Here is an 18,567-nt window from a genome sequence, read left to right on the forward strand (position 1 = left end):
CCCGTGGAGATGGACGCAGAGAGTGGAGCCCTGGGGAGAAAGGAGAGGCCAGTAGGGATTCGCCTGTAAAGCCTCGGGAGGGAAACTAGTCTGGCCGACACCGTGACTTCAGACTTGCTCTCCAGCGCTCCGTGAGAATACATTTCTGTTGTTTTAAGCCACCAAAACGGTGGTAATTTTGTCACAGCAGTCCTGGGAGACTAACAAATGCCCTGGGCCTCATTTTGAATGAAAGGAGCATATTTGTCTTTTCCTGCTTTTTTCATTCTTTCTTAGCAACCGTCAGCTGGTCTCCCCGTGTTGTTGCATGTTTCTCTGCAGCTGAGATATCCTGCACCAGAAAACTCTAAGTGGCATATTGTTTAAAACTCCAGTTTCCAGAGGACTGAGGACTGTCTTGGCTATCCTCCAGTTTCCAGAGGACCGTCTTGGCTATCCCTGCTTCTAATTCCTTATCTCTGTCTGCCAGTTTCCCCTTTGGCTCTACTTACCTTTCTTGGTTCCTTTATTTTTTTTTTTTAAGATTTTATTTATTTGAGAGAGAGAGAGAGTGAGAGAGAGTGAGAGAGAAAGAGAGCATGAGTGTGGAGTAGGAGCAGAGGGAGAAGCAGACGCCTGCTGAGCAGGGAGCCTGAGGTGGGGCTGATCCCCGGACTCCAGATCATGGACCTGAGGCGAAAGCAGAAGCTTAACTGACTGAGCCACCCAGGAGCCCCCCTTTCTTGGTTCCTTAATTTTGGCATAGAAATCCATACCCCATCCAACCTCCCTACCCCCAAACACATTTTTCCTTATTGACCTACTTTAACTATTACATAATGTGATCTCTTTGTCTCTCTCTCTCTACTATATTACCATCACTGCCTCAAATACCCCTTCAACATGATCAGGCTTGCCCTGGAAATTAGGGGAGGTGGCAATAATTTCTCAGGGAAATATTTGAATATTTCCTTCCTACAACTTCTGTCTGAAAACTACAGCCTCCAATGCTACAAAATAGTACTGAGGCAATTATTCTTCTACTCCTCCTTCTAAGCATCTGGAGTCCACTGCTTCCACCAAGGGTTGTGAATTTCCACAGGACAATATATGTATCTATTTTCCCCAAATAGTTATTTGATTACTATAAAGAATAAAGTTCAATAAACTATTGGGACTTCATCACAGTGAAGGAAACAACAAAACCAAAAGGCAGCCTACGGAATGGGAAGCACTCAGTATTGTCAACAAGAGACAAACTACGGAGAGAGCCCAAATGTCATTGACTAATGAATGGATAAAGAAGATGTGGTGTGTATATATATATATATATATATACACACAATGGAGTATTACTCATCCATCAAAAAAAATGAAATCTTACCATTTGCAATGACATGGAGGGAGCTAGATTGTATTATGCTAAATGAAATAGGTCAGTCAGAGAAAGACAAATACCATATAATTTCATTCATATGTGGAATTTAAGAAAGAAAACAGATGAACAAAGGTAAGGGGGAAAAGAAAAAAAGGAGAGTAGGAAACAAGCCTAAGAGACTCTTATTGATAGAGAACAAACTGAGGGGTGATGGAGGGAGGTGGGTGAGGGGTGGGTTAGATGGGTGATGGGGATTAAGGAGAACACTTGTTATGATGAGCAGAGGATGTCATATGTAAGTGATGAATCACTGAATTCTACTTCAGAAACCAATATTGCACTGTATGTTAATTACCTAAAATTTAAATGAAAAAAAAAGTTTCAAAAAAAAAAGAATAAAGTTCCCAACATCGCCATGAGTATTGGCACCAGTCCTCTGCTCCTGCTCCATGGCACACATACAATGTCCCTTTTCCTTTTTTTAAAAAAAAAAAATTTATTTAAATTCAATTAGCCAACATATAGTATGTCATTAGTCTCAGATATAGAGTTCAGTGACTCATCAGTTGTGTATAACACCCAGTACTCATTCCATCAAGTGCCCTCCTTAATGCCCATCACGCAGTTACCCATCTCCCCACCCATCTCCCCTCCAGCAACCCTCAGTTTGTTTCCTTTGTGTGTGTGTGTGTGTGTGTTTTGTTGTTGTTGTTTTTGCTGGAGGACCAGTTAGGGGTTTATTGCCAAACAGTGAGAACTTCTGAGCCCTGGACAAAGATCATCTTTGAGAACGCTGAGCCATCAGAAGCACCGCCAACCTCATTAGGACTTTTGGCAAGAATAGTTCACAGGCAGTGAGGAATGTGCACTTCTCTAGGAGATGTGTCGTGTCTGGTTCTGAGCCACCATTGACAATTCTTTCCTCCATCCCTTATTTCACTGGGTTTGATAAGATGGTGATATTCCTTTTTTTTTTTTTGCACATAAAATATGTTTAATAAATATTTTGATCAAAATTAAACTAAGAAAGAACCCCAAATAAATAGTAAGTAATGCTACCAAAACAATCCAGAAGAAAAGTAAAGTATGACAAACCAATAGCAAGAACATTAAAACTATGTCTAGGTAAGATGACCATGTCAGGGAGTCCCCTCTGTCTATCCAAACCTACAAATTAACCTTGCAAACTTGCTCAAGTTCTGTCTTCTCCAGGAAGCTTTCCACATCACTTCTGGTATGCACCAGGTTCACCTCTGAACTTCCAATTCTGCCTTCTGCCCTTAAAGCTTCTCTTGTCCACAACAGCTTTAGTCCCTTCTACCATTGCCTACAGGTCATCCTGTAGACCCTTTAGCATTATAGTCCACCTCCTTCAGCTAAATTCCCCTTCAGCACTAGAATCCTTTTGACAGAAAGCACACTCCCAGCCATTCCAGATGGGAGACCTCATGCTCCTGCCTTCTTTCCATTCCTGCCGGTGGCTTTACCTCCAGGCTGTTACTGCTTCTCCAATACCCACCACCTTCCAGACTTTGCCTTTCAGAAGTGCCTCCCCACCACCCCTCTTCAGAACCTGTTTAACAAGAGCTGGTCCGATCACATCTTTTCCCTCCTCTGAGGGAAAGTCCAGCCCAAATTCCAAAGAGGATTAGAATGCAGGGACAGCACCTGATTCACAACTGACCTCAGCTCTGAATTCCTTGTCTTCTCCCTTACCCAGTGCTGCCCTTCCTTCAGGCCAGGTTCAGCAAAGCTTTTCTCTGATTAGGAGGTTTCCCCTAAGGGCAATCTTGTCGCATACTCTGTGATTCCACTGACCATCCTGTCCTCCCTGTTAGAGAAGCACCCCCAGCAGACCAGAACTGCAGGAGCAGGACTGGATTTCTCTCACATGCCACCAGCACCCACCACAGTGCCTGAAAACAGCCCGCTCTCAAGAGGTCCTTGGAGCAGGAGTGAAAAGTGAAGGGTGGCTATCAGTGGCCTTTTTTGTGGCAGCTATGCTTTACATTTGGTACATTTGGAGAGAGAGTGATTCTAATTCCATCACTTCTTCATTTATGAGTCACTTCTGGATGATGCCTGGGAGCTAACTCTTCAGTTCAGAACTGTTTAAAAAAAAAAGAAAGGAAGGAAGGAAGGAATCAAGCGTTTTTCCTGCCCTTGTAAGAGTGGTAGATCAAAATAAATAGTTGACAAGAAGTTTATGTTCATAGAAGCATCCTTTGGTTTTGTATTTGAATTACTTCTGAGCTCTACTCAGTGCTTCTTGTAGCCATTACAACTTTACTTCTATAACCAGCCTCTCAAGTGTAGACCTTCATCTCTCACCTGGACCTGCACTGTCCCCAATGCATTCTGTAGCTTCCAAGCACCGAGCCACTTAAACTAGAGATTCCGAATTAACTGTTGGGGTGGGGCTGTGGCATCAGTGATTTTGGTGTGCAGTCCAGGGACTGCTGCTCTAACCCACCCTGCACTTAACATTCTGCTGGGAAAATATTCAAACGCCAGTTGGGTTATGAAGGATGTGAGATCCAAATTCCTGAGCCTAACACTGGAGATCTCTGTTCCATACCAATCTAATCTACGGCTATAATCTACCGTAGGCCCCTCTTTTCCTGCCAAATTGATTTCCTTGTATTTTTTATGTCTGAAGAAAAATTACTTTCCACCTCCCTCCACCCAAACACTCATACACAGGCACAGGACACATGACCTGGCAAAGGATTTTTGTGGCGTATTTATGGACAGGAGTCTGACAGATACACATTTTCCACACTAAAACGTTAGCCCCTGGAAATATTTGAGAGTGGATAGAAACAGTGGGGTAGAGTATTTAAAACGAAGCCAGTCCCCTCCCCCAAAGCCACAATATTTGCTTATTCATTAGCTTGACTGTTTTCTTCAGAGAGACTTCGAGGGAAATACTCATAGTAAGCATCTAAGCTTGCTGAAAGAATATCTTTGGGATAGTTGACATGACAGAACAGCTCTCCCATCACTTCCCTTTAAACTAAAGGAAAGCAAAAGTCAGTGACAGACTGTGGCCTCTTTGTGGCCTTAGCAAAGTCAGTGACAAACATTTCCTAATTTGTGATCAGTTTCAACACATCTGTTGCCTGGTACCACTAGTGATAAAATCCCTCCTCATGGATGGAGCAACCTGGGGCAGCTTCTGATTAAAACTTCCTCCTCTCACCTCTTCCCAGAAATAGAGATGTTTAAAATTTTCACACAAATCAAAGGAAACTAAAACTGAAACACAGAATCACATTTTCAGAAATCTGACCTATGACTACTCTAAAGGAGGCCCGGTTTGCCAGGGAATTTTTTTATATGAAGTCAGAATGGAAATTTCTTCTAAGGGGTTATCCATTAATCAAATCACGAGACAGGGGAACTCAGTCATTGTGGTATTATAAAGTTACATACTTTATAAGATTATTTTTCCTCTGCTTAGTGTATATATTTAATCTCAGTAAGAGTGTGTTAGCCTTTTCTTCCTTGTGAACGAGGGATGATGGGAATATTCCTGAATCAAGTTTTACACACACAATGGAGTTTGTAATGAGCATTGGACTGAAGGTCAGGAGAATTGCTTCTAGTTTTTCACTGGATTTATTAAAATGTTTCATTCCACAGGAATCCAGTGGGAATGGCACTAGATCTCTATCCACTCCATGTGAAAACAGGGTCAGGCAATGCTTGTGATTCACACAGGGTTACAAGGGTTAGTAAGTGCAAGTCAGGGTGACTGACACATTCTGGTTTGCCCAGGACTTTCCTGCTTTAGCCCTGAAAGACCCACATCTTGGGAATCCCTTTAGTCCCTGGCAAAAGCAAATTCTTGGTCACCATAGTGGCAGTCAGAGAATACAATCTGTACTCTGGGCTACAACTCTACTCTCTGTAACTCCCTGAAGTTATTACTTCTAATGTTCCAGTTACTTGCAGACCTGTGGCTTGTTCTCTCAACTAACAGCTCTACAAACAGCTTTTGGGACCGATGAATAGATGATATCTTCATCTGTATTCCTCAAATACCAATTGAAAGTAAATAAGCATTAGAGGGGGTTTTCAATAAAAGCTCATTGAATTCTAGACATTATTTAATCACAGTTAAATGACAAATTAGGCTTATGGGGTGGGGAAATTGGATCTATTAAGTTATTGTAATAACTACAGTATTGGACCCCTAGATTCTCACCCGAGTAATTTTGGCCCTTATCTATGATGTAGTAGGAAAAAAAGATGTTAAGAGCCCTGAGTACTAGCTCTGCTTTCAACACTAATATGACTTTGGCAAGTCACTTCCTTCGAACTTCAGCTAGCTCAAATATAAAAAGCAGGAAGTTGGGACCGATGGTTTCTATGGTCTTAACATTCTAGGCTTTGGACCCCATTTGGTCTTAACATTCTAGGTCTTAACATTGGTCTTAACATTCTAGGCTTTGGACCCCATTCAGAGGGTGAACAGTACTGTTAAAGGTTAAGTGATGAAACGATTGCATTACAGGTTGTGTCTTCAGTACAATTAGGAAACAGGTATTGCTAGTTCTCAAGGGTTACTTCCTCTTCTCAGCAATGTCTGGGAATATCTGATTCCTCCCACCAAAGCCCAAAGGACCCACAGCCTCCAGTGTTCTTTTTGTTCTCCCACTAGCAAGCCAAGATAAACTGATTTGCTCCCTTAATTGATCTATAAGTTCTGTCTTTTCCTTGGTAACTACAGATTTGCTCATAAGTTTACTGGACTGAGTGGATGACAATCTATTAAAAACAGCTGGCCTTAAAACATTCCGTTTGAGCTGTGCTGTGCTGTCACTTTTCTTTTGTTCATGATTACACAGGTATTTAGATCACCTGTCCCCTGACGACCACATAAATTAAGCAGACAAAAGAAGGAACAAATCAGCATCTCAAGAAACCTATTCTGCCCTGGTCCAAGGCTCTATACTTACCAGAGGATGTGGAAGAAGAAAGCCATAATCTTCAGAAATGTGAAATCTTCCTAAAGATAATAATGGTGTTGTCTTCAAATTCTGACTTGGACGCTCCATAATTTTGTTTGAAGTATCTACACTAAAGCCTGAGTTCCTGAGCTCCCACTACCCCAAATATATCAAAAATCCAGGGTAAAGGAACTTCAGAATAGTATCTTCCCGCTGAAGTTAATTCTGCAGTGCTTCAGCAACAGAGAAGGACCTTGGTCTGAGGTTGAATTCTGACTGCCATGAACTTTCTCTGACACAAGGCTGAGTAAACAATAAGAAACTGCTGATTAAAACAAACAGGTAAAACCACAGCAGAAAACAAATTTCTCCTTTTTTTTATTTTTTCACACAGGTGTAGTAAAAGAAGATTGGTTTTAAATCCAGACACAAACATGTTCTCCTTTGGAAAAGGAAAAATGAACTAGAATTTTGGTCATGGCTGATCCCAAATACCCTGACAGTAACCTGGTCCACAATGACTTTTGACACACTGGGTCTTTATCCCAAAGGAGTAAACTATTAAAACTGGAAGTTAGTTACATTTAGACAGATATTCCAGTGGTTGGTGTTGACTGGCAAGGAGAGGAAGACTCTAAATGCATGTCAGAACCTCAAAGGGTTCTGAACAACAACATACTCTAACACACTGAACAACATACTCTAAAATACAATTGCTTTGATTTTCTTTAAGAAATAATATTTAATCATTTTTCAAAATCTTTACTCACAACAAGGAGACATACATATTTTTAAGTTTAACGAATGAGGTAGTGGATGTTAACAGACTTAAGAGCCTGAACAGATGATTTGATTTAACCCTCTACCTTTACCCACCATCTTTTAAGAACCTACCACTAAGATAGGTGACTTTACCTATGAAGTACCTACTAATTTTACTGATTTCACAGATTAGTAACTGGGGCACACACATGTGAATAACTCTGTCTATTGTCACTCCACTAATTATTGGCAGAGGGAGGACTAGAGCTGAGACGTCTTGACTTCCAAGCCATTGTTGTGTTCACCAGATCAGGATACCAGGCTGTCTGTTAAAAGTGCTATTATGGTTTGAATTCACTTAACTATGGAACCTATAACCCAGTTATGAGTTCCAGGCCATAGATCTGCACTATGGAAATTCTGAAGATTCTGCCTTTTGCCGAATGGACCCTGAACTTGGGTCATAAAGTTGTAAACGAATTTATTTGATATGCTTTTTTTAAAAGATTTTATTTATTTATTTGAGAGAGAGAGAGAGAGAAAGAGAGAGAGAGAGCACACATGCACACAAGTTCGGGGAGGAGCAGAAGGAAAGGGAGAGGGACCAGCAGACTCCCCACCAGGCAGGAAGCCCTCCCTGGGGCTCCATCCCAACACCCAACACCCAGAGATCATGACCTGAGCCAAAGTCAGACACTTACCAACTGAAGCACCCAGGTGCCCCCCCCCAAACAGATTTATTTGGAAGCTAATTTATCTAAACAGAACTTCCCTTTCCTCCCTTTCTCTAAGATAAATAGAAAAGCTAAGGTGTGCTTGCGTGCCTCAGGGTTGAGTGTGGGACTCTTGGTTTCTGCTCAGGTCTTGATCTCAGAGTGGTGGAATTGAGCCCCAAGTCCAGTTCCAGTGCGAAATCTGCTCGAGATTCTTTCCTCCACTCTCTCCCCCCCTCTGCTCCTCCCCCTACCCATCACATGTGCTCTCTCACTCTCAAATAAATAAATAAATAAATAACATCTTTTTAAAAAATGCTAAAAGCAGGACGTTCTCTGATCATTCTTGGACAGTTCCCATGGAGGGTTCAACTTTAAAAGTTGTATGTCAAAAGCAGCCTAATTGATTTATGGTTCATCAAACACCTGGGAGCCATTTTCAGTTATCTACTTTCCCTCAACCCAATATCCAACCAGTCTTAAGGTATTGTTTCCTATGCCTTCTAAATGCAATTTCTCAAACTTTATATGTTTAATCATCTTGTTCTCGCCTTCATTTTTGGATGAAAAGAAGTGCCAGTTATTTTTGTTGATGCTAGTCATGTTATTTTGCATCCATTCCCTCTGCACCCTCTCCAGAATTTACTGTAATGCTGTAAAAGCATAGACTCATAAAATATCAGAACGAAAAAGGAACATTATAGAGTACATGATCTATAGAGTACATTATAGATTACATTATAGAGTACACCCTCACTAAACATATGAGAAGCTTGAAATTTATGGCAGTGAAATGACTTGTCAAATGTCATCCTGGGAGTGCACATAAGAATTGGACTGGAGGTCTGACTTGCTGCCTCTCAGTCCGGAATTTCTCACTGTTAACTCAGCCGGGCCTACCTGCTGAGTAGGAGTGTGAATTTCTATCACCTATCTGCTATGAGGCTTTTGAACAGGTGGCTTAAAGTTCTGAGCCTCTTTGTCCACTTCTGCAGGAAATAGTAACATTTATCCCAGAAACATTTTGGGATAAATAAATGAGAAACCATTAAGTGAAGCACTTATCAGAAAACAGTAAATGCTATTTTTCTCATGCTCTTTTCATCTCATTCTGGAAATCCTTTTTTAATATGTTTCTCTGGTTTTCTTTCCTATAAAAATTCTGATTATATCCTTTTCTATTTCAATCCCTGATTCCTTTTTTTTTTTTTATTTTGGCTCTGAACATGTACATATTTGTAGTGTTATTACAACTATTCTCCACTTCATTATGCTTATGTATTTCCATCTGATCTTGGCCATCAATTCTATATGCCCACATTCCCAACTCTGAATATTCAGTCTTGAACTTTCTGGCTCCCAAGGTTTAGATCTTATGGTACTTGTGGGTCAGTGAACATCTCAGGTCCTACCTGAAAATCTTTCAAGTGCTCCTTACTGTGGGGTGCCTGGGTGGTACAGTCGGTTTAACATATGACTCTTGGTTTCAGCTCAGGTTTTGATCTCAGGGTCAGGGTTATGAGATCGAGCACCACATGGGGCTCTGCACTCAGTGTGGAGTCTGCCTGAGATTCTCTCTCCCTCTCCCTCTGCCCCTCCCACCATGCTTTCTCTCTCTCTCAAATAAATAAATAAATCTTAAAAAAATAAAGAGCCCCTCACTGTAAATTAAATAAAGTTCAAGTTTTATTGATCTGGCATTCAATAATGTCCATTGCCTGACCCCTTATCATCTTTCTAGCTGTGCAAAATTCTACAATCACTTTGGACTTTTTCATGTCCCATTCAAGTTCTTCCTGGTTTGACAGTTACTAACACATTCATCTCATCTTTTCTGTTTAGATTGTAAGCTTATTGAAGAATTCATACCCAACTTTGCATCTTCCTTTAGCAGCATGTGTCCAGTGTCTGGTGCTCAAGAAGTGTTTGTTAAATGAGTCGTCTCTCAGAGTCTCATGGTGGACCCCATATTTTTAGAACCAGATTCTTGATGCCAGGTACAAGTTTGTACTGGCCCCGCCCCAGAGACTTACCCTGCCCTAAGGAACATAGTGGCCACACACTCCATGAAGCTCTGCCTGGCATCTTTCTTATTTACTAAGAGGAAGTCGGTGAAACATAATTGTGCACAGGAACTTCCTCTCCTAAGAGAAAGGTTTGGAATTTCAGAGCCTTGGGTTCTATAATTAGCTTTCCCACCAATTATAGTAGTATCAGTGTGCAACAAGGGTTCTTTGTCTTTCTGGGTATTAGGGCCTTTTGGAAATGGAACGAGGGGTATTCAGAAAAGGAAAACATTCACAATTGAAATTTTTAAGATATCATTTATATGTTTATTTTTTTTAAGATTTTATTTATTTATTTATTTATTTATTTATTTATTTATTTAAGTGCGAGAGAGGCCACGAGCAGGGGGAGGTTCAGAGGGAGAGGGACAAACAGACTCTGTGCTGAGCATGAGCTTGATGTGGGGCTCAATCTCACGACCCTGAGATCATGACCTGAGCTGAAATCAATAGTCGGAGGTTTAACCGACTGAGCCACCCAGACTCCCCAAGGTATCATTTATATGTTTCATGGTGGCAATTTCAGATATACTTAGTCTCAGTTTCAAACTGATAAAGTTCATCTGACTTGTCACAAACAATCAACCCAAACAGTGCTGGTACCCTGGGACTATTCCTGCACAGTTCATTAATCCCTTCTTTGTTTGTAAATTCAATGGGACTTTTCATTCCTCTCTGATGAACCATGCAGAAATCTAGCATTATGCCTTTTCTTCTTCTCTTCCCCGCCCCCCCCCCCTTTTTTAACTCTCTTCTCTTCTTGACATTTGCTAGGACATCTGTTCCTTCTGGTTTGATTGTACTTAAAAATAATAAGAAAAAAATAGTAGTTAATACTCACCGATTTTTCTTGTGACAAGTCTTCTTCCATGAATTATCTCATTTAACCCTCACACAGCCCTGTGACTTAGGTCCTATTATTCCCATAATTCAGTTGAAGAAACTGAAGCTTGTAAAACTTCAGTAAAAGCCTAAAGTCATATTTTTTGTTAAGTGGTGGATTCAGCATAGACAATCTGACTTTAAAATCACCCCTCCTGGTGCACGCAGGGGAGGGCGCGGGAGGGGGTGACGGGTTGTGTGCACGTGGGTGAGGGGGCGAAGAGGGCGTGACGGGTCAGTGTGCATGTGGGGGAGGGGGTGCAGAGCGGGTGACGGGTCCGTGTGTACGTGGGGTGGGGGTGCAGAGGGGGTGACGGTAGGGGAGCACGCTCGGAAGGTGAAGGACAGAGACCTGGGCAAGCAGCAGGGAGAATGGACAGAAAGGGGCTCAGCACAAAGATGGAGGAGGGGCGGGTGACGGAAGGATAGACACCTGAGTCATATTTGTTTTTTATCTTCTACGTTTATAGTGTCACACTCGGATTATGAAGACTCAGTAGTTTTCCCCTCTTTGTTGTATGCTGAAAATATTCTTTGGAACTTAATAATTTTCCACTCTTTCAATGTACATTTGTTAAGGATAGTGATTTTTATTTTTTATTTTGGTATCAGCAAAGTTTTGTTTAAGCAGTTTGTCTAATAATCCATTTTCTTTATGTGATCTTTTAACCTTGTGGGCTGTGAACTGAAGTTTCCGACAAAGTATGTGCTCCTTTACTCCTTTCTCAGTGAATGTTCAAGGATGGGCTGAATGATAGGGATGTTTTGTTCTAACAAAGCCCGTCTGTTCAGGATGAATACATCACATAGAGCTGTTTACATGGGTGGCTATCCTTCATGATTTCCAGTGCCAGTAATTAGTTCTTAACTTCATATTTTCTGAGAGTCTAATGTGATGTTTGAGAAAAGAGAACTACTTGAGATCATTATGATTAAAACCATGAAAGAGAAGTTGCTGAGGAGTATGAGATACGGCCTGTAATCTGTGGAGGTAGGGCTGGGAAGAGAAAGCCTATTCCTGTGAGGGTACTGGTGATTGCATCTGGCAGCTTCTGCTGACCTCCTTGCCTGTCCCAACACACATGAACAGGGTTCCAGGGCAGTTGGGTAGGTGAGGACCAAGACTGTTTACACTAAGCACAGAACATAGGTGTCTCTCCCAAGAAGAGGGGCACCCAGTGATGTGTTCTGAGCTTGGGGAAGGAAAAGAAGAATGCAGAAGGGGGTTAAAGAACCAGGAGTGGGTGGGACATTGGGAAGCTCCAAAATAGAAGTGAAAATCTCTGCCTGTCTTCACCTGGAGATTTATGCTCAGCAGGTACTAGCAGTGTCTTCAGTGTCTGATTTCAGTCACATGCCCACTGCTGCCAAGTGACATGTGGGTTTCACTAGGATAGGAAGACTTTCTGAAGAAACAGAAAAACCAAACTCTGGGTCTCCATGTTGAAGTTTATTGTCGATGCAAGTTCTAAAGAAAAGATTCAAGGCAGCCGTTCTCCGTTTCAAAGGGGAAAAAACACTCCATTGATATTATAAAAATCTAATAGAAACCGAAAGAAGAAAAGGGAGATCTGCATATAGATGAGGGCAGGAGTAAGCAGTAAAGGAGAACAAGACACAATTACATCAACTCGGGAAAAAACAAAAACAAAAACAAAATAAATAAATAAAATAAAATCACCACTCCTAGGGGAGGTGGAAGGAAAAAAATTAAAAATAAATAAAAATAAAATAAAATAAACTCACCACTACTAACCATAGGGGCAGGGCTTGCCTGCTTTGGTTATTCTCTCCTGTTAATTCTGGTTACAGTTTACTATTGGTGATCTCCATAGCTCAGATTCCAGCTTCCCTCTCCTCACTTTGTCCCCTCTCCATGGGTGACTTCATCCATCCAAAGACTTTGGCTATCATCTCTAGACTGACGATACTCAACATTTTGTTTCTAGTTGGATCTCTTCTGCCGTCTACTAGATGTCTTCACTTGACTGTTCTATAGAAGTTCATATGAAAATCTTAACACATAGAACATATCCTAGATAACTTTCATGAAGGCAGGGGCAAAGGCTTTTAAAACCTCCAGCGACTAGCTCAAGGTCTTAAGCAGAGAACCCACTAACTAATGACAGGTCCAAGCTGTACTTATCAATTTATTCTTTCATAATAACAAAACTCATCTGCCTCCTCTATTCCATGTCTTGGTGAATGGTATCCCTCAGAACCAGCAATATAATGTGAGGGGCCAATGGAGAATGAAAAGGTAAGGACCCTTGTTCAAAATTATTCAGAACTTCAAGACACTAACAGTAGAATATTAAGCCAAACATGAAGCCTTTCTGTATGCAAGATCCTTTGTGACTGTAGAGGTTGAATGTCCTTGAACCTGGCCCTGGTACTTCTGTAGCCACAGGTGACCAGCTAGAAACCTGGAAGTCATTTCCATTATATCCGAGAGAACATCAGTCTTGCTGGTCCTGTTGCCTTAATACTGCTCATATTTCCCTTTATTGTTAATCCTGCTGCCATTGTTTCTGATTTCTTGCTATTTACTATTGGAATATTATATCATAATCCCTAACTGGTCTCTCTGCCTCAGATCTAATCCCATACTTCTTTCCCATTTTGAGCCTTAAATTACTTTTATAACCTCCAAACTCATCTCCCTGTCTTTATTGTGACCCCCCATTTTATCCCACGTGTACAATATTTCTTTTCAACTACTACTACAGTCATTTAAATATTTGTTTATCTATGATGGGCAGCCTTTCATTTCAATATTATTCAAATATGCAAATATAATAATGTCATTTCTCTGCTTAAAATCTTTCCCTTGGTTTTCAAGATAAATTGAAACTACTTCATTGCAGGACCCTTGAAGCTGATCATAGTTTAATTTCACCAACACATCAGCCTTATTTTTTTATGCTTCAGCCATGCTGACCTATGTGTACTTCTTCAGACAGACCATGCTATGCCACTGTTCTTTGTACACTCTTCTCTCTTTCTGAAGTTTTTAACCTTCCTTTTACTTGCATATATATTAATTGCCCTTTAAAACTCATCTCATATATTACCTTATCAAAGAAAGTCTATTCTTACCAAAACTCTTTTCAGCACCACCTCCCCTTCCCTGTTTTGCCCATTCTCTCTCTGTTGTCCACTAGTCTGGGTTAGGGACTATACCTCTCTGCTCTCACACTCTCTGTTTGTATTTGTATAGCTCCCATCCTATTGTTCTGAATTAATTTATTTGTCCCTTTCCCCACTAGTGAGCTCCTTGAAGTAAGGTTAGTGTCCTCAATCCTTCCATCTCTACTATTTAGCTTAGGTACTAGCAAACCATGTTTGCCTATTATTAAATAGTTATTGAACAGATGAGTAATTAGGGTAGAGATTCTGATGCTTGTAGGGTAAGATTTAACTCCATTAATGAACTTATGCTTGAGTCAATACAGCATTTATATATTTCTTCTCTTAGCAGCCAATATTTAAAATGCATTGCTAAGTGCTATGATGTAAGAATGAAAAAGCCATGGATCCTATCTATAGAGAACTGGTAAATTAGCAGCTGAAATAATACACACACACATACACACAGAGAGTGCCATAATCACTCTATAAGAGCAAAACTGATATGTTCAAAAAGAGAATTTTAAAAACCTATGGGAATAGAGTTGAGAGGCACTTCCCTACAAGTTAATCCTTCAGTCTGGGTTTGGGCAATGGCCTAAAATAGCAGTTCTCAAATAGAAACGGATATGTGGGAGGTGCTTGTATGAGCACGATCACTGGAGCTCTTCTCAGAGTTCACAAGGCTTTGCTCATCCTTGGAAAATTGGAGGGCCTGGTACGCATATTCTTCAAAAGACACTCTCTTCCAAAAGATCAGGTTATTCTGGTATTGCCCTTTCCTCATTCATTCTGCCGCCAACATTTTTGAAAATCAGCAAAAAATAAAAAGAGTTCCTGTTCTGATTTACTGGCAGGGTTATTGATAGGAAAGAATGCCATTGATTTTGTAAACTTGTAAAATATACAAATATATAAAAATATTTACTACATCAAAATCATTATCTTTGTAATCTAGAAGAAATATCAATGCCATTCTAATATTGAACACATGTTTGCTTTTATGTTGTTTAAAATTTCCATTAGATTGACCTAGCCTGCCATTTAATTTTTTTTCATGGATGAATTTGCAGGTCACATATATGATTGAATCAGAGGGTTGGAAATCTGATCTTTTAGATGTGTACAAACAGACCAGAGAAGGTAAGTGAATTATTTAAGCTCACATAGTAGTTTTCTTTTTAATAGACTTTACTTTTTTAGAGCAGTTTTAAATTCATAACAAAATGGAGAAGAAAGTACAGGGAATTCCCATTAATCTTCTGCCCCCACAAGCAGAGCTTTCCACACCCACAGTGGTACGCTTATTAAAGTCAATGAACCTGCATTGACACATCACTATCATCCAAAGTCCATAATTTATATTAGGGTTCACTCCTGGTGTTGTTCATTCTATGGGTTTTAGCAAATGTATAATGATATGTATCCACCATTGTAGTGTCACACAGAATAATTTCACCATGCTAAAAATCCTGTTTTGCTTATTCATCTCTCCCTCTTCCCTAATCCCTGAAAATCACTTATTCTTTTATTGTCTCCATGCTTTTGCCTTTTCCAGAATGTCATATAGTTGGAATCATACAGTATGTAGCCTTTTCAAATGGACTTTTTTTACTTACTAATATGCATGGTAGGTTCCTCCTTTTTTTTTCCCCTTGATCACTCATTTCTTTAAAATGCTGAATAAGGAGTACCTGGGTGGTTCAGTCAGTTAAGCGTCCAACTTGTGATTTTGACTTAGGTCATAATTTCAGGGTGGTGGGATTGAGCCCCGCATTGGACTCCACACTCAGTGGGGAGTCTGCTTGAGATTCTTTCCCTCCCTCACCCTCTACTCCTCCCCCAACTGTGCTCTCTCTTTCTCTCCAAAATAAATAAATACATCTTAAAAAAAAATAAGATGCTGAATAATATTACATTGCTAAAGTGTACCTCAGTTTCTTTTTGCATTCACCTACTGAAGGACATCTTGCTTGCTTCTAAGTTGTGGCAATTATGAATAAATAAATAAATAAATAAGTAAGAAAAAATATTTAAACATCCATGTGCACGTTTTTGTGTAGACGTAAATTTTATTTTCTTTTCCTCAAATTATGGATCCCAATGTGAAGCAAATGCAATGACTTTCGATGACATGGACCATATATATCTTTTGTGTCCTCTTTCAAGCTATTAACTTTACTTTCTGCTATGGAGATGTAAGATTTCCCAGTTTTATCAACCATCTGACTTAAATCTTCTCTTTGGGGTATTTTTGACCCATCATAAAACCAAACCTCAAAGCCAACACAGGGTAATTTTCTTTCAAAGTGCATTTACACTACCTTGTATAATAGGTGATTTTTAGAGTCTTAGATCTTATAATGGTAAGCACATTCTATGAACAAGAGAAAATCTTTTCCATCATTTGGATGATAAATGATAATTGCATTTCAAACAGTAAATATATGAACTCCTTTAGAAAATTTGCTCACCCCTTCTCTGCATAAAGCATATTTACCAACATATTTATGGTTTTCAGTCTGATTGATTTTAACCTATAAATAATTTAAAAAAAGATGTAATGGTTCATAATGTACAATTCTGATAACACAACTATGGCTACGCACCTCAGGTTTCGCTTTCTTCAGAAAAAAAAAGTTAGCATTTTATAATCTGCCAATACTACTTTATTTAATCATTTTTTACTATGTCAATGTCAGAGCTGTCCTCCGAATAAGTAATGTCTAAAGCGTACAGCCCATGGACCAAATGTTATCCAAGTCCATGTGCAATCTGAGTCACAATTTCTAGGGCAAATGTAATTATGAGTATCAAATCAAGTATAGTGCTTTTTATAATGTCATTTTCAATTAAGTTGCTAGCCTAAAATAGGCCATTTTAATGTTCACATTTTACCTAAGAGGTGAGTTCCTAGGGTAGTATGTAATGAAAATGAAGATACAATATTCTTGTGAAAATCTGGTGCATGATATTTTAAACTTTGCTTTTTGAAAAGGTTTTCATTCTGCTTTTTTACATCTCTGTTCTTTTTATTATAGTACATTTCTTTTTTAATTTAAATTCAATTAATTAACATATAGTGTATTATTAGTTTCAGAGGTAGAGTTTAGTGATTCATCAGTTGCATATAACATCCAGTGCTCATTACATCAAGTGGCCTCCCTAATGCCCATCACCCAGTTACCCCATCCCCCCCACCCACCTCCCCTCCAGCAACCCTCAGTTTGTTTCCTAGAGTTAAGAGTCTCTTATGGTTTGTCTCCCTTTCTGATTTCATCTTATTTTATTTTTCCCTCCCTTCTGCTATGATCCTGTTTTGTTTCTTAAATTCCATATATGAGTGAAAGCATATGATAATTATCTTTCTCTGATTGACTTATTTTGCTTAGCATAATACCTTCTAGTTCCATCCACATCGTTGTAAATGGTAAGATTCCATTTTTGATGGCTGAGTAATATTCCATTGTATATATATCCTACATCTTCTTTATCCATTCATCTGCCAATGGACATCTTGGTTTTTTCCACAGTTTGGCTATTGTAACATTGCTGCTATAAACAGTGATCCAAGGTGCCCCTTTGGATCACTATGTTTGTATTATTTGGGTAAATACCTAGTAGTGCAATTTCTGGGTCATAGGTTAGCTCTATTTTCAACTTTTTGAGGAACCTCCATACTGTTTTCCAGAGTAGCTGTACCAGCTTCATTCCCATCAGGAGTGTAAGAGGGTTCCCCTTTCTCTGCATCCTCACCACCGCCTGTCGTTTCCTGACTTGTTAATTTTAGCCATTCTGACTGGTGTGAGGTGATATTTCATTGTGGTTTCGATTTGTATTTCCCTGATGCCAAGTGATGTTGAGCATTTTTTCATGTGTCTGTTGGCCATTTGTATGTCTTCTGCCCATTTCTTGACTGGACTATTTGTTTGTTGGGTGTTGAGTTTGATAAGTTCTTTATAGATTTTGGATGCTACCCCTTTATCTGATAAGACATTTGCAATTATCTTCTCCCATTCCATAGGTGGTCTTCTGGTTTTGTCAACTGTTTCCTTTGCTGTGAAAAAGCTTTTTACCTTGAAGTCCCAATAGTTAATTTTTGCTTTTGTTTCCCTTGCCTTTGAAGATGTGTCTAGCAAGAAGTTGCTTCAACTGAAGTCAAAGAGGTTGCTCCCTGTGTTCTCCTCCAGGATTTTGATTGATTCCTGTCTCACATTTAGATCATTCATCCATTTTGAGTCTATTTTTGTGTATGGTGTAAGCAAATAGTCCAGTTTCATTCTTCTGCATGTGGCTGTCCAATTTTCCCACAACCATTTGTTGAAGAGATGGTCTTTTTTCCATTGGATGTTCTTTCCTGCTTTGTTGAAGATTGTTGACCATGGAGTTGAGGGTCCATTTTGGGTTCTCTATTCTGTTCCATTGATCTATGTGTCTGTTTTTGTGCCAGTACCATACTGTCTTGATGATGACAGCTTTGTAATACAGCTTGAAGCACAAAATTGTGATGCCACCAGCTTTGCTTTTCTTTTTCAATATTCCTCTGGTTATTTGGGGTCTTTTCTGGTTCCATACAAATTTTAGGATTATTTGTTCCAGCTCTGTGAAAAATGTTGATGATATTTTGATAAGGATTGCATTAAATGTGTAGATTGCTCTGGGTAGCATAGACATTTTAACAATATATTTTCTTCCAATTCATG

Source organism: Mirounga angustirostris, unplaced genomic scaffold, assembly GCF_029215605.1.
Source record: "Mirounga angustirostris isolate CCGP_5_RB_7025 unplaced genomic scaffold, mMirAng1.0.hap1 SCAF_2, whole genome shotgun sequence".
Lineage (NCBI taxonomy): Eukaryota > Metazoa > Chordata > Mammalia > Carnivora > Phocidae > Mirounga > Mirounga angustirostris.